Source organism: Microtus ochrogaster, chromosome 24 (genome assembly GCF_000317375.1).
Source record: "Microtus ochrogaster isolate Prairie Vole_2 chromosome 24, MicOch1.0, whole genome shotgun sequence".
Classification (NCBI taxonomy): domain Eukaryota; kingdom Metazoa; phylum Chordata; class Mammalia; order Rodentia; family Cricetidae; genus Microtus; species Microtus ochrogaster.
The window spans coordinates 23,924,313-23,940,553 of record NC_022024.1 but is presented as its reverse complement, the minus strand read 5'-3'; positions in this window follow the sequence as shown (position 1 = coordinate 23,940,553).

Below are 16,241 nucleotides of genomic sequence, written 5' to 3'. Positions count from 1 at the left end.
TTTGTTGTATGGTGATGGATGGGGAGAGCCTAGGGCATGGTGGGTGGTTCCGGTCCTGGGCAATGGGTCTGGGGAATGCAAGAAAGAAGGCTGAACAAGCCAATACGTATCACTCCTCCAAGGCTTCTGCTTGCTTCGATTCCTGTCTCAAGTTGCTGCCTTGACTTCCTTCAGTGGACTGTGTCATGATAGCAGGTAGCAAAGTAAACCCCTTTCTCCTAAAGATGCTTTTGGTCATGGTGTTTTATCGTAGCAATAGAAACCCCCAACTAAAACAGAGACTGTAGTGGTATTATTATTAGTAGTAGTTTTGTTTTTTTGAGACAGGGTCTCTCTGTGTTGCTTTGGAGCCTGTAGTTCAAGGCTGGCCTCGAACTCGCAGAGATCCACCTGCTTCTGCCTCCCGAGTGCTGGGATTAAAGGCGTGGGCCTATTTTTTTTTTTCAAACTTTGTTTTAAGGGCATTGGTGTGAGGACGTCAGACCCCCGGAACTGGAGTTACAAACAGTTGCGATGATGATGATGATGATGAGCTGTGATGTGGGTGCTGGGAATTGAACCTGGGTCCTCTGGAAGAACAGCCAGTGCTCTTAATCACTGAGCCATCTCTTCAGCCTTCTACTGACACTGCTATTCAGCTTAGTTGATCTTTTAACTTTCTTTGAATCTTTTTCTTGGTCCTATGCCATATTTCCAATATCTGAAAGTAGATCTTATACGTTTTATTATTGATGTCCAATTTGCCTTTATAATGGTTCATGAATATACTCTGTGTAATTTTAACTTTTTAAAATAGAACTGTTTTATGGCTTAGCCTTAATTTGATGGCCAGAACTTGGGCTTTTGAAAAAAAAAAAACAACATATGTTCTGCCATAGGTGGGTAGAGTGGTCTATAAACACCTATCAGGGAGTTCCTGGTGATTGTTAGAATCTACATAGTCCACTTATTGTTTGAAAATTGCATGCACAAATATGTGTTATGATCAAATCCATTCCACGCTCCTTTCCTTCCCATTTCTCCCATTCCCCCTTTACTATTACTTCACCCTCCTAACCCTGTGTGCTTTTAAACCCACCCAGTCCACTTAATACTCTCAGTACATGCACTGTTATAAGACAGCCCACTGGAAATTGGGTGACCTATCAAGGGGCCGTGCCTGAAGAAAACCGAGTCTCTGTGGTGGTTTGAAAGAATGTGCCCCCTCCCCCAGGGAGTGGTACTGTTAGGAGGTGTGGCCTTGCTGGAGTAGGTGTGGTCTTGTTGGAGGAAGTGTGTCATTGTGGAAGCAGACTTTGAGGTTTCATATATGCTCAAGATACCACCCAGTGTCTCAGACCACTTCCTGTTGCCGTCAAACCAAGATACAGGGCACTGGGCTACTTCTCTAGCACCGTGTCTGTCTGTCTGCGCAGCACCATGACTGTGTGCACGCCATGATGATAATGGACTAAAACCTCTGACAATGCAAACCACCCTAATTAAATGTTTTTCCTTTATAAGAGTTGCTGTGTGGTCATGGTGCCTTTTCACAGCAATAGAAACCCTAACTAAGACAGATGATCAGGCAGGGGGGGTGGTAGGAAACAGGATAATTGCCTTTGGAGGGTTTTCCCTCTGCATTTCAGGGGCTTCGCACATGTTATATCGTTTATTTCCTGCTCCCCATCAGCCCCTAAAGAAAGGCAATGGTGTTATTGTTCTTCTGTCGTCACAGGGGCAAGCACACGCTCTCAGAAGACAAGACACTCAGGTCCAAGAGCGGGCCTCCATCAGGAAGCATCCCTTCCAGTCTCTGAGCATGCCCTGGGCAGTGGGTGGCAGAGCAGGCAGGAGGAGGAGTTAGAAGAAGAGGCAGTTCTCTGTCCTCCACAGAATAAATGCCTTTGAGTCTGGGGCGGGGGGGGGGGGCGGGGAAGGAGAACCTGTTGCTATGTTGGCCAATCGAGCCTCAAGACTGTCCTAAACTGGCCTTGCTTTTTGGCAACAGTAGGGGCTATGTTTGTTGCCGGAAGTCACAGCGGCGATCACAAAGAGGCTGTGTTCACATGTAATTGGGTTTGACAGAAATTAATTTTTAATAAGAGACTCTATTCAGTCAAATCATTGCCCTTTGGGGCCTGTGTCAGGGTCAATCATCCAGAGTTGGTGCGACTTGGGCTCTTGGCTCTAGCCTGGGGCATGCTTGTGCTCACGTGTGCTTGTGGGTGCCCGTGGAGGGTGTTGGGGGTGGGGAGTGTAGACCAGTCATAGTCAGGTGACAAGTCAAGACCAGGCTGAAAGAGGCAGGGAGCCCATTTATTTCTTTGCCCCCGCCCCCCCCCAAAACACACTATATATAGCGCCCTGCTTTGGTAGCTTCTACTAAGTACGCTGTCTACAGACTCAATGTCTGATGGCTCCCAGGACAAGCCTTCCACTACGGTGGTGTTAAGGGCTGCCTACTACATATAATCTTAATGGCAACCCTCAAGATACAGAGTCACCAACTCCATTTCATACAGTCAGGAGGGAAGGGGCCAGAAGGGGAGGGGCTCCCTCATCCCTGTTCCGAGACATTTTGCCTTCTTACTGACCTGTCCATCCTCCTCATTCCACCAAGGAGCAGCTCTCCCATCTGTCCCGTCTCTCTCAGTGGAGTTACTTGAAAAAGCAGCGCTTCCTTATGCCATGAGCAATTTCTCTCCATGCTGTTCACCTAACTAACCGCTCTGTCATGCTCACTTCTTGCTTGTTATCTATACGGATGGGGAGGGTGCTTACCCCACTTTCAAAAGATCGGGGACTTCCGTGTTTTCTCTTTTGGTAGTTACTTCCATTTTCCTGCGCACTTTCTCTCAGGAAATGAATGCTTTTTCTTCCTTTTTGGTTCTGCTAAAAGACAGAACCTTGCAGCTCTGCCTGCTCAGTGTAGGCGGCACTGCCATTTTCAGCTCCGAAAACTTATCCTCCAGCCGCCCCCAAAGGCTTCATCAGGAGACATGGTGACTTCTCTCCTAAATTACTCGGATTGGTTTAAAAATAGGGTGCAGGGGTTCCCTTGTCAGGAGAGCTGTCAGCCTGCCCACTTTTTGGCAGCCTTTTCTACCTCCTTTTGTTGGTACACGTCAAAGCATTTTTTTTTTATTTTTATTTTAAAAGTGTTCTGCTTAAGTTTTCTGGAGCCTCGAAATGACCAGAAACGTCTCAGGGGGCCCTTTAGAAACGACTCCATTTCCTGACTTAAAATCACAAGTAATTTGATTTTCTATGCCTTACTGTCTTTGCAGGCGCGCCGTTAGCATGAAAATGGATTGTTAAAAAAATAGATCGTGGTGAAGGTGAGGGCCCTGATATGCGGAATTCTGCGTGTGTCAAAGCAGTACATGTTTCTGGCCTTAACACAGATTTGGGTGTACGTAACTGTGCGTAGTGAGAATGACAGAAGACCCGAAAGATTAAACCGATGAACGGAAGGCAAAGCCCACAAAAACACACTCTGTAAGTAAAATCAAATTAGCCATGTTATTAGCAATAAGAACACAGCACGCATACATGTGGTGGGCAGAGAATGACCCGCCTCCTGGCAAATCCTCTTTTGTTGATTCTTGCCCCAGATCACAGAATTTGTGGGAGCATCTTGTCCTTTGTGTGGGGGAATGTCAAACCTTCCATTTCCCCCTATAACCTTTGGCCTCTTCATTCCTTTCTTCTTATCTGTGCTGCCCGGCCTTCCCTTATATGGCCATGGGTGCCCTCGGAAGTCGAGGAATTTGAATGTTATGCGAAAGGCTAAATGCTATTTGGACTTAGTGACATTCATGTCACATGGGAGATGTATGGGGGTCACCCTGTGAGAGATCAGCGAGTGTCCCCATCTGCTGGGATGTCTTTCACTGCTTTCTCTGTAAACACCAGTCTTAGCTAATGGTCCCACAGCCCTGCCATCGCCCCCTCCCCCCTATCTCTGCCCCAGCCTGCTGTTTCCTTAATTAACAAGGCAATGATTTCTTTAACATTTCAGCTCTGCAGAAAGATGTTTACTTTCGTGATCTCATTTATTGCACACAGAGGAAGTCGGTGAGATAGAAGGGCAGGTATTATTACATCATTGCCCACTTTGCAAGCCATCCGGAGGCTCTAGCTGCCCCTTAGTTATGGCTCACGATGGCACACTCATTAAAGGCAGAGTCCACTTCCCTTCTCCCAGCCGCAGGCTCCTCGGCGCCCTGTTTGGGTGGATTTCCTTAAACAAAATACTTCCTGACTTGGGAGATCCAGGCACCATTTGTGGAAGCCGGGTAGAGATAATCCTGTCATCTCAAAGTTCATTCAGATTGATGTCTCCTATTAAATAGGCTTTCCTTATCTCAATCTAAACGACTTCATACTTTATAAAATATATTGGCTTCATTATTGAATATCTGCTCTGACCTAGTTTGAGTCCAGAGAAGGGGACAAAACCAGAACAAAACTTTCAGGGAGCTTCATTCTACCTGAGGAGACCTTGAAGAAGCAGGGAGGAAAACCATGCACGGTGGGCCTACTAGTTAACGATGCTAAGGGAGGAGTGTTATTCTAGATGAAGGGACCAGGGGAGGCAGTGCCCTTTGACGAGATGCCTAAGGATTCAAAAAGAGGCCGTGGGGATAAGGTGGGTGGGAGGGTGGGTCAGAGCAGCTAGCTCTCAGGAATGGTGCCCCCTCCCCCGGGTGGTAGACTACCTGGCAGGTTAGAAAGAAATGAGCCAGGGAGGAGGGAAGGCAAGGGGAGCTGGGGAGGTGTTGGAGAGCCAGAATCAGAGTGAGAATTTTGGCTTTAACTCAGAGTGTGAGATAAGAATCCCGTGGAGGGGTCAGTGTGGGGTGCTGGTGTCCAAAAGAGCAGTTAGACAAATGCCTGCGTCCCGCTGAGCAATGGCCCAGTTCTGACCCCCTCTCCTTTCGCACCAGGGGTGGAGACATAGCTTGCATGGCCCACTTTGAAAATAGAATGCAAAGGGACAGAGCTAAAAGCTACTGAAACATGCCGCTGCTTTTTCTTTCTCCCTCAGCCTCACCTTCAACCTGCTACCGTGGTCTCGATTGGTCATTCGCCCTAGATCCAAGTAAAGAAGCGGTTCTCACTAAAAACTCTTAGCGTGAATTTTTTGTTCATCTTTGCACTGCCCAATCCCAGTTTGTAAGTGAGAACATTTTAGTAGCTACATTTCCGGGGTGTATCTTTGTTTGTACAGGGCAGTGGAAATGCTATAAAAAAAGGGCTCAAACCCCTTCCCCCCCCCCCCCAAATGCAACCTTCTACCAATACCGGACCTTTTATGTGACAGTAAGGAGGAGAATTTATATGTTGTACTATCTTAACCTTTTTGTTTTCCAGGTCATTGTTTTTGGAGTCAATTGCTGATTATAACAAGGAAACATTTGAAGTCCCAAAGGCCATGTCAGGACAAACAGCAAGCATGCCTTCATTTTCTTTCTCCTGTAGCTGCTTCAAGTCCTCCTTTGGAATGGAAGATGTCGTCCCGAGATGAGGCCTGCCTGCACTCTTATTCAGTCACAGATGCAAGGTGTCTATCTTGCCCAACATTACCGTCTCTGGACCCCAGACTACATAGGCATTCAGGAATCCTGTACTCCTAGGACCCGGCAATGCCCAGGGCAGGGCAGGAGTTGCACAAGGCAGCCGTGCAGAGTGTGAGGACTTCCTTTGCTCCCGCCTAGGGTCCTTGTCCCAGTGGATTTACAAGACGGAAGACCAAGTTACCAAGAATTTTAACCTAAGTCTGCTGACCTAAGACTGCGGAGCCATGTGTGCCATGCCTGGGGCCTGCAGAGCCCAGGCTGCACACCCACACAGCTGACCCCGGTCAACTCTGCTCTTTGGAGAACTCGTCTGGCCTTTGTGGCGGATGTTGAAGGACTGGATGAATGAGATAAATAAACCTACTGCCTGAGGCACATTCTGAAACCTTGGTTACAATTCACACTGCCAGCCAACAAGGTTCGAAAATTCTGGTTGAGGAAAACAAGGGTACTTGTTTAGCATGGGCTTTCTTTCTTTCTTTCTTTCTTTCTTTCTTTCTTTCTTTCTTTCTTTCTTTCTTTCTTTCCTTCTTTCTTTCTTGATCAGAGACGCATGAGGGTCATCGTGTGATAGATCACAGGACCCGCACCTGCATATACTGGACTGTTTCAGAACCAAGATCCTCAGGATGATGAAGAACCGACACCGCACTCATTAAAGAGAGAAAGCAGGTGGGGAGGGGATGAGGAGGAGAGTGTGCAATAGCCCAGTCACCACGCTGAGAGCTCTTTTGTGTCCAGGGATGAAGAACCCCACTGGGATCCCGAAAATGAGCATCAAAATAAAATTCTGGAAGGTTTGACTGGAGCCCATGCCAATGTCAGCATTACTGCAATGGATGCTGGTAAAGAAGCGGGCATATTAATGCATTAGGAATTAACTAGGGCCCAGCAAGAGAGGCATCATTGGGTATGAGCATTAAAAGTTTGTGGATTTCTTATGGAAAAGTGAGGGAAATGATGTCTTGAAGATGATGCTCATATACGATGTGTGTGTGCGTGTGCGTGCGTGTGTGGGTGGGTGGGTGTGTACACCTATATCCATACTTTTCCTTGGAGCAAGGAGAACGGGTAGCGCTGCTTTGGTGCAGGATAAAATGTCAAGAAAAGACAAGCTTTCTGAATTTGGAGAAAATGAGAAATTCGAGCTGCTTTTTCAGACCAAAGAAGAATGTCAGGAATGAGGCATTAGAAAGAAGCGCGCTGCCTGACATTTGTTTGTGATCTGTGGCTAAGGTTATGGGGATGGAGGTGTCATCTAAAAGTAGTTAAAGGACAGAGAATTTCCATGGAGGCTGCCCGTGAGACAAGGACCTCCCTGTCCCCTGGAGCAAACCCAAGGTGTGCAGAAGAGAAGGGCTGTGTGTATTTAGTGATCTGAGAGGAAGGAAAGATGCATTCTTGCCTCGGGCCTCATCCTTGAGAGGACCTTGCTCCCACTTCTTTAAGGATGATGGATAGGGGGCCTGCGAGACTACCCTCTTCCCCCTGCCAGAAAGTCTATATTTCTTTTGAGATTGTGATCTAGATACTCAGGGCCTAAACTCACCAGGCCTGACTCCAGGCTCTCAACCCCTTTCTCCAAACAAAGAAGATTCCTTGGTGGAATTGCCAAGGGCCAGCTGTTAGAGTTGAATGGCCTGGATGGGATGCTCAGACCCTTGAGGCTGCCTGCTGTGTGGGATGGGCCTGGGGGAATGAAGGGGAAAGTGGAGAAGAAGGGGAGGGTTATCTCATGTTCTCAAGATTCAGTGCAAAACTCATGAGTGGGCCAAGCTTGCATCTGGCTGGCCTTGTTACCGAGAAGGTATTGTTGTCAGAGCCGTTCACTTCGTATGTAATGTCCGTATATTTAGTCATTTGCTATGTGGGCCTGCTTTATTCTCCTGCTCCGGACCTGCCCTCAGGGGAATGAATTTCTTCTTGAGTTGAAAAGGCTTAGGTTACGGGCGGCCATGATGTCCTCAGGCAGAGGAAACTTTTACTGCTTACATTATTACTGTTATTATCTTTACTTGTTATGGATGAGACCCTTAAACACTAGTAGAATAATCTTTTGGCCTGAATGTGATCTCCATTACTTCTTGTTTTGTGAACGGGCATAGTTGCTTTTAGCAGAAAAATAAAAATACCTCGTTGTTTTCGGCATTATTTGTGCCTTTGTATACAAAGACGGCAAGACCAGAATTACTGGTTCAACTGCGAGTCTTGTTTCCTTCAGCTGTCTGGAAGGTATTTTCTTCCTGGGGAGCTGGGACTAGACTTCCTCCTGGAGCTGGGAAGGAAGACAATGTTGGTCTAAAAAACCTGTTTTTCCAGCTTAGCTTTGAGCCCGGACCCTGAACCTTTTTATTTCCCTCTAACCTTGAAATTAGGAATCTTCAAAACCAGGGAAGAGAAACGAGTCAGGCAGAGCTGAAAGAGCTGAGGACCCAGAATGTCCAGTGGGGTGGAGTTCCAGGTCTTCTTCTTCTTCTTCCCTCTGAGTGTTTAAACTGAGGCAGGATCCAAGCGATTATGAGAGAGGTGGACTTCAGGGTTCTTTTGCTATAAGCAAGACTCAAGCGATGCGTGTACAGGATTAATAGACATGGCTTAAATTCTCGCTAAATGTACAGACACTTTTCTTTGAAGAGTTCTTCAGACATGTGTTGTTCATTATTTTTTCATCAGTAGATTTTTTTTAATGTAACTATTTTTCTCATTTTATAGGCTTTGGGCATCTATGTGAGATGGTATGCAGTCAGTTACCAAGACGGGCCTAAAAAGAGTCCCTTTTGGTAACAATGCTTACGCTTCTCATCAAATTGCTGCAATGACCGGCTTCCCAATATTTGTTGGTATGATATAGGGAAGCAAAGGAATTGACTTATTTCTTTGCTGGCATATTTTGGCACTGGGGTCTGAACATAGGGCCTTGAACTTGCTAGGCAAGTATTCTACCTCAAACTTGAGGTAAGTATTCCCTTTAGTTTCTGGAAGACATTTAGAGAGGTTATTTGCTCCGACCACTTTAATCACTCAATTGTGAAGGCATCTCACTGGGGGAGTCATCTCAGATCCCACGGCCAGTTCACTGCAAAACTAGAATCTAGGCATGGGAGCGCTGCATGGGTCCTTTCTCTGCTCTGTTCTGAAGGAGTAGGCATGTTTTCTTTTCATCTTCAGATTTAGAGTGGAGTCACCAGCCTTTCATTGCCCTGCAATTTGTTCTGTGGACTCTGAAGGAATTCATAAGGAAACACATTGCTTGTGGTTTGGCCTCGAAACACAGAGAATGAAGGGCTATGGTTGTTTGCTTTCAGACACTTTTACACCAAGTGTGTGCTTGTGTGTGTGTGTGTGTGCACATGAGTGTCCTGTGTGCGGGCATGCAGAGGCCAAAGCAGGGCGTTGAATGTCTTCCTTTATGGTTGTAGAACTGGAAGCTTGTGATTTTTGCTAGACTGGCTGGCCAGCAAGTTTGGGGGACCTGCCTGTCTCTGTCCCCCTTGATGCTGGAATCACTCACAGTGTACACTCATAGATATGCTCTGTTTTTAAATTGAAGAGGGGGGTATAGATATAGATATAGCGTATATATAGAGAGATATAGATATGCATGTTAGGCATCTTGGGTATACACAGCCCACTAGATATAGTAGAATAGGAAATATAAAACTTATATAGAAATGTATTATGTAAAATAGGAAAAAATAAAGAGCATTAATAAGATGCCTTCATTGAAGGGTAAAGAAAACAGCTCAAAGCAGCTTAAGAGGTGAGGAGGCTTACGTAATTAGAAAGGGTCAAGGTTGGGTAAGACTGTTGAGCTTATTCTGTCTGGGCTCCGGTTCCATTTCTACGTCACTCTTTTGGTTATGTTCTTCTGTGGCTGTCAACATCATCCCCGAGTTGGCTTCCTTCCTGAGAACAAAATACATACCATGGCAACATGAGCCACGTAGCTCCTAGTTTTCAACTGCGGAAAGAAAAGGTACTTTTAGCACAGTCATAGGTCTAAGATTTGGGATGGCTCAAACGTGCTCAAACCAGCCTAGGGGGCATGAAGATTTCAGATGTCTATTGGCTAGGCTCTGCTTCCTTGGAGTCAGTCAAAACATGAAATTATGCTGATGGTATATAGATCCTGATCCGGGCTCAGTATCGTCGGAATCTTTGGTGGCCACCACAGTGTTAGAGAGGGTAAAACAATGTTGTGAGAAAATAACTAGGTCTGTTACAGGAGGCTCATGAAGAATATGTTGAGGCTCAGTGGATCGAGTTAATAGGCTCCATTTGTTGGATGTTTTAGGGGACTAGCCATCAAGCTGGCCATAAAGAACATGCATTGGCCTTGGCTAGGAGGGAGAGGAAGAGAAAAGGGCCTTCCAGTGGGGAGGGAACAGCATGAGTCAAGAAGCAAAACACCAAGAGTGAATGAAGAGCTGTTAAGCAAACAGACCCATTTGGATGGAGGAGTCATAACACAGTTTCCATGGTAAAATGCATTCCTCATTGCAAACACTGAAAACATGAGGTTTTGAAATATATCCCGGTTAGTAAATTGGGAACTCCCTGTTCTCTTGGAGATAGTGGGAGCCCCACTGCCATTTATAATGGTGTTTCAAGACGAGTACAGCGGGTATGCCCAAGAAAAATCGGTAGAGAAAAATGACAGGCTTGACTGGAAAAAAAATATCCGAGTGGAGGACTGACCAGGGACACATTTTAAAACAAAATATTTGTTGACAGAAGTTTAAAAAAAAAAAAGAGGCTATTTTCTTTCTCTGAGGGCTTATTGCAGGTTTATTGCAGATTATATTAATCTCCAGAGTACTTTAGACTAGAGACAAAACACAGTTTACTAAGTTGAATCTTTCTATATGGCTTAACACTTTATTGAGTAACTAGGAAAGATTATCACATTCTTTTTGTTTGTTTGTTTTGAGACAAAGTTTCTTTGTGTAGCCCTGGCTGTCCTGGAACTCACTCAGTAAGTAAAGCTGGCCTTGAACTCAGAGATGACTGACTCTGATTCCCAAGTGCTGGGGATCAAAGTTCATGTTCTTAATTTAGTATAAACCTCCTGGATAACATTTTGTCATTATAAATAAAGTCCATTAATAGTGTGTATTAAAAAGAAAGAAGGAAGCAGACAGAGGAGGGAGAGGGAGAGGAAGGGGAGAGGAGGAGGGGGAATGGGGATATATATGGTAGAATCACGTGGTGTGACCTGTTGACAGTAGTCACCAGAACAATAAAGGATAGCGTTTAGGTATTTTGAGTCTCAAAAATTAACTCCTGGCCAGGCAGTGGTGGCGCACTCCTTTAATCCCAGCACTCGGGAGGCAGAGGCAGGTAGATCTCTGAGTCTGAGGCCAGCCTGGTCAGACTTTGTTCCAGGACAGCTAGGGCTGTTACACAGAAAAACCCTGTCTTTAAAAAAAAAAAAAAATTCACCCCTTTGCTGGTTCACATCTTTAATACCAGGACTTGGGAAGCAGAGGCAGGAGGGTTTCTGAGTTCAAGACCAGCTTGGTTTATAGATCTTGTTTCAGGATAGTCAGAGCTTCATAGAGAAACCCTGTTTGGACCCCCGCTCCACCCCCCCCCCCAAAAAAAAAAACCCCGGAAAAACAACAACAAAAAAGAAAGCTCCCTCACGGTGTGCTTCCATTTTTAATTTGCATATTGTCCCTTCCCCAATAAGACTCTGGGCCACTTTTCACTTAAAGACCCTGTGCTGGCTCTGTCACACCCTTGACAAACATTAGTAGTTTTCTCTACAAATCTCCAAGCTCCAAGTTTTGGTCTTGTTCCCTTGGCTTCTGCCACCGGCTGGTCCTGAATATGTAATTACTTCTAGGTGGAAGGGCGAGGATTAACAGACCTTACCCTAATTGCTTATTTTTGTAGAGTTGTTAAGAAGGATTTGGGCTCCAGAAACACAGGGTGTAGCCAGACAGAAGGCAGCCCGAGGAGTTCAAAAGTCTTGTAATCTTTGGCTCCACAGGCCTGTAAAATGGAAGTGTTTGACTGAACGCAAACAGCCTGCCGCCTGAGAGGCCCAGGGCCCAGCAAGGACTGTGGCTCCTTGGTCATTTGAAAAGGCAGGGGGGGTTCCATAAGGACCCTGACTAACCTGTTAATGGACGGTCCCATTTGATTTCCCCTTCTCCGTGAATGCCAGATCTGAAGCTGCGGGCCACACAGCAGCGCTTTTCTCAGCTCCCAGGTTTCCTGGAATTCAAGAATAAATGAGGCTTTCTTGCAAAGACCCCGCATGAAAGAAGCAAATTAGGAATGTGAAGGGAGGATGATGCAATAATAATTCACTCTTGTTTCCTGGTAACTGGTGAGCAAGACTGAGCTCAATTTTAAAACATTCTTACAGGCGAAGGAAGAGCAGGGGGCCCTTCTGGGAAAGTGTGAGTGATCGGTCACCTTCTCACCTGGAAGGCTGAAGGGTTCGTGGAGGTTAGAAGGTTTAATGAGCATGGAAGGGTTTTCTGGGCGAGAGGGCATTTTAAAAGGAAGCCAGGAAGGCTTTCAAGTGATTGACTTCACAACAAATCAGGTTTCCCAGTAGTCTTCGGGGTCCTTATGCGTCTTCTGGGTATCTTCAAGGGGAAGATTCTTTGGAAAGCGTGAACATGATTGATCACTGGCATAAAATACAGATATGTCAAGATGCAATGTAACAATGATGCTGTTTAGGAGAGGATGCAGTTGAAAAAACAATAGTCAGAGACTTAAAAATATTTTTTTTTTTTAGCTGGGTAGAAACAGGTGGGGGCTAATGGAGTTACTTCTTTTTTCTTTTCCAGGATGCATTACATGTGTGTGTATGTCAGCAAGTGAGTTTTCAGTTATTTTAGGTGAGGCTTCTTTCAGCCATCTTTGAAGGAAATGTAGGTAGAAATATTTTTGTTTTTGTGTTTTCAAGGCAGGGTTTCTCTGTGTAAGAGCCCTGGCTGTCCTGGGACTCACTTTGTAGGGCAGTTTGGCCTCAAACTCAAAGAGATATGCCTACCTCTACCTCCTGAGTGCTGAGATTAAAGGTGTGCACTACCACCGCCTGGCTTTTTTTTTTTTTTTTTTCTTTTTTTTTTTTTTTTTTAACATTTCTTATTCTTAAACTTATTTGTGGTCTTTTAAAATTAAGTAACTAGGTCTAGGCATGATGGTCCAGGCTGTTAATCCCAGCACTCATGAGACAGAGGCACACAGATCTCTATGAGTCCAAGGCCAGCCTGGTCTACACAGCGAGGTCCAGGCCAGCCTGGGCTGTCTGTAAGACCCTTTCAAAAACAAACAAACAAACAACAAAACTCAGAAGCTAAAATAGTTTTTTTTTTTTTTTTTGGTCTAAATGTATGAAAATAGATACTTGTGGTAAGTGTTAATGGCTTCTATTTTGTCTATCAGGAACAAGCATTTCTGAATCCATTAAACTCTATTCAATGATATGGCTTGTAGTAGTACCTCATTGGCTTTTTAAATTTTTTTTAAATCTCTGGGGGCAGAAATTCAAGACCCATCAAACAACTTGGACCTCAGAAGTCACTACTACCTTAGTGGATTGCCAGGCACTTCCCAGTTTATTTCTGGCTAAAACAATTGACTACCCTGCAGAGAATTATGGAGGCTCTGCCTATTTTGAACTCTAGTTTGGGAGCTGCTGTTTCTCTAATCCCAGAGCCTCCGCCTTTCAGAAAGAGTCAGAGTAAGAGGTGGAGCAAAGCTTGTGGCTGACGTCGTAGGATGGTGAGATGACAAAGAGACACCACAGTTAGCCTGTCTCATTAGGCTGCTTCGACTTGCTCGCTGGAAAATGCAAAAATACAATTCCAGTATGTCTTAAAGGCATTCCAACTTGACAAACTATGCAGTCTTTTAGGTTATACTCAGCTTCTCATGAATAGAGACAGGTTAAGACTCAGTACATTTCCATTGTCTCTAACCCCCCAGATAAGGGGTTCAGGCAGAGGAGACCATTTGAGAGTCTTTAGTGTTGTATCTTCTGGGCTCTAAGGTTATGCCCATAAGGTCTCTCATCGTTGTCTATCTCCTGCTTTTCAAAGTATATGAACCTACAGTTGTTCTTTAGTTCAGGCAATGCTACCAATGTGGCTGTTTTGATGTCTTTGACAGGTCCTTATCTGCCACTGAATTCCGGGACTCCCCTCAACTTCAGCTGTAGAATCCTCAAGCTTTGTCCTGGTGGTTGGGCCCTCAGTAGGCATTCTATATATTTTTTTTTTTCAGAATTCAGAGAATTCAGATAGCTCAACATAATAACTCAAAAGAAAAATGCAGGTGTCTTAAGAAACCCTAAATGTCAAGACTTCTTTGCTAATCCCCTTGGAACTAAGTTGTTTAGAATAGCTGAACTTTCCCCTCCCCTCCTTTCTTTCGTTTCTACTCATTTTGTCCTCTTCCCTCCCTTCCCTTTCCCTCCCCAGGAAAAATACAGATTCATGTTCACCTCCTTTATGGCCCATCTTTTGTCCACAAAAGAATTGCCATAATGATGGGCCAGGTTCCTGTCTCGTGTCCTTACAGAGCCTGAATCTTCCAAACTCGACTCTTCATATGTTAAAGGAATGAAGAAAGCAGTCGGGAAATATTTCAGTGTTGTAATGAAATGCGCAAGGCAACTGTCTTTCTTTTCCAGAAGTCAATCATTTCTTACAGCATCCTAATTTTCTCTGCAAAAAATATCATGGACGGCGTCACTGTCAGCTGCGACATGCCTCTAGGATTTGAGGGAGTCCTGGGCAACCGAGTTGAAGCTTTTGATTTGTGCTTTCTTTTTCTGACCTCTTTGCTGAAGACATACATATGTGTGTGTATACATATATATTATCTATTTTTACTTTTAATTTTGAAATAACTCAAGTATTATAAAACACTGCAAGAGTAGTGCAAAGAGCTCAATACACAGTACACCAGTATTTTGTCCCATTTGCTTCCCTGCTCGGTATATATTTATACGTATTTTAATATATCCTGATTATGGCCTTCCCTTCCTTTACTCCTCCCAGCTTCTTCCCACCTCCCCTCCCTTCTGGATGCATCCCTCTTCTGTCTCTCCTTAGAAAGCAAACGTCGTCTATGGAATAATAATATAATTAATATAATATAATAAAACAAAAACTAACACATTGGAATTGAACAAAACAAACAAAGAAGGGAAAGAGCCCAAGAGAAGGCTATGAGCTTGCTTCTTAGAAATACCTTCATTGCGTCCCACAAATTTGGGTACGGTATGTATTCATTTTCATTCAATTTCTTGAAAGTCTTTAATTTCTTTTGTAATTTCTGTCTAAACCTATATTTCATTCAGTAGTGACTTGTTCAGTTTCCATGAGTTTATAACCTTCCATTGTTTCTGTTCTTACTAATATCCAGTTTTAATCCCTTGTGATCAGATAAGATGCAGGGTGTTAGTTCAATTTTTTTTATCTTTGAGACTTGCTTGGAAAAAGGTATACTCTTTTGTGTCTGAGTGATATGTTCTGTAAATATCTGTTAGGTTCATTTGGATTTTCCTGTTTAGTTTTTGTATGGGTCACCTATCTATTGGCAAAAGTGGGGTGCTGAACTCTTCCACTATTAGCTGGGTCAACTATTAATTGTGAGGGCCAATATGTGAATTAAATTGGTAGTGTTTCTTTTGTGAGTATAGGTTTCCATTTGTTTGGCTCAACAATGTTAAGAATTACTATGTCCTCTTGGTGGGTTTTTTCTTTGTTGGGTATGTAGTGTTCTTTATCTATTTTGACTCGTTTTGGTTTGGAGTCTATTTTGTCAGATATTAAAATGGCTACACTAGCTTGTTTTTTTTTTGGGTTTATCTGCTTGGGATATCTTTTCCATCCTTTTACCCTGAGGTAATGTCTATCCTTGATCTTAGGGGGTACTTTGTGAATGCAGCAGATGGATGGATTCTGTTTTAGCAACCATTCTGTTAGTCTGTGTCTTTTTATTAGGGAATTGAGACCACTGATGTTGAGAGATATCAATGAGCAGCTATTTTTTTTGGTTGTTGTTTTTGTGGTGGTGGTGGTGTGCATGTATGTGTGTGTGTTTCCCCTCTTTTGACTTGCTAGCCTGGGATTAATTTTCACTACTTTGTTAATTAAAAGGGAAATTAAATGCAACTTTATAGCACCCCTATGTTTCCTGTCGCTGATGAAATGTAGCTGACCCAATATGCTTGCTATCTCTTTGTCTCCCATTCCATCAATTAATTTGCCTCTGTTCTCTTATCTATCTTCATGGTGTTTAGTGTCACTGAAAATATAAATTTTCATTTGCTCGCTTCTTTGCATTCTGTTTCTGTCCATAAAATATGAGGATAAAGACAGGAAAGCCTCCTCTGTTTCATCCATCATAATATTCCAATCCCCAGAATAGGATACACTCAAAACAGGGATTCAATCTGTTGACTAAATGAACTCGTAAATAAAAGAGTGCATCTATACCCACAGCCTACAGTTAATTAGTTCTTTCCTGTTTAGTCTGCAGTACAGTTTAGCTTTTCCTGTTAGTTCCAGGTCTTTGCAGAATTAGGTCTTGCGAGTAGACTTACCAACAACAGATGATTGCCAACATCAATGTTACTATAGATGCCTTAGCAGTGTGTGTGTGTGTGTGTGTGTGTGTGTGTGTGTGTGTGTGTGTGTGTGT